Below are 1,134 nucleotides of genomic sequence, written 5' to 3'. Positions count from 1 at the left end.
TGTTTAAGTTGTTCGCCAGTGTGTATGTTCTGGTTTAAGAAATCTTTATTGGTTTGTTGTTGGGAAGCTATAAAGTTTTCCATCATGATTTCCAAGTTGGATTTTCTAGGGGTATTATTGTTAGGATTCGGTTTCTGATATCCCGGAGATACAGATGGGGTTTGATTCGGAGACTGTCCAGGTGCGTATAAAGCATTATTACTCTTATATGAAAAGTTTGGATGGTTCTTCCAATTTGGGTTATAGGTATTCGAATAGGGGCTTCCTTGAGCATAGTTTACTTGCTCTGTTTGGATTCCAGTCAAGAGTTGACATTCCGCAGGAGTGTGGCCTTGGATTCCACAGACCTCGCAATTCTGAGTTATAGCAACCACGGCGGTTGGAGGTGATATGTTTAAACTTTCAATCTTCTGGACCAAAGCATCCACTTTTGCATTAACGTGATCGAGGTTACTTATCTCGTACATGCCAGTTTTCGGTTGAGGTTTTTCCACTGTTGTTCGTTCGGTTCCCCACTGATAGTGGTTTTGGGCCATGCTCTCGATAAGCTGGTAAGCATCAGCATAAGGTTTGTTCATTAGTGCACCACCTGCAGCGGCGTCTATTGTTAACCTTGTATTGTATAAGAGACCATTATAAAATGTGTGAATTACTAACTTGTCTTCCAAACCATGGTGTGGGCAAAGTCTCATCATGTCTTTGTATCTTTCCCATGCTTCGAAAAGAGACTCGTTGTCTTTCTGTTTAAATCCGTTTATCTGGGCTCTTAACATAGCTGTTTTGCTTGGCGGAAAATATCGGGCAAGAAAAACTTTCTTCAACTCGTTCCAGGTGGTGACTGAGTTGGAAGGGAGAGATTGAAGCCATCTTCTAGCGCTATCTCTTAATGAGAAAGGAAAAAGACGAAGTCGAATTGCCTCTGAAGTGACACCATTAGCTTTAACAGTATCAGCATATTGAACAAATACGGATAAATGAAGGTTTGGATCCTCGGTAAGATTTCCAGAGAATTGGTTCTGTTGCACAGCCTGCAACAGTGAAGGTTTAAGTTCAAAGTTGTTTGCTTCGATTGCGGGCGGAGCAATACTTGAATGCGGTTCATCTTGCGATGGAGCGGCGTAATCTCTAAGAGCA

General features: G+C 41.9%; 1 pseudogene; it reads left to right on the top strand.

The window, feature by feature from the left end:
* The first annotated feature begins 666 nt into the window (after positions 1 to 666).
* LOC127089276 (uncharacterized) lies at positions 667 to 766 on the top strand (annotated as a pseudogene).
* The last annotated feature ends 368 nt before the right edge of the window (positions 767 to 1,134 follow it).

This window comes from Lathyrus oleraceus, chromosome 5 (assembly GCF_024323335.1).
Source record: "Lathyrus oleraceus cultivar Zhongwan6 chromosome 5, CAAS_Psat_ZW6_1.0, whole genome shotgun sequence".
Taxonomy (NCBI): Eukaryota; Viridiplantae; Streptophyta; class Magnoliopsida; order Fabales; family Fabaceae; genus Lathyrus; species Lathyrus oleraceus.
This window is presented reverse-complemented; position numbering and strand designations above follow the sequence as displayed.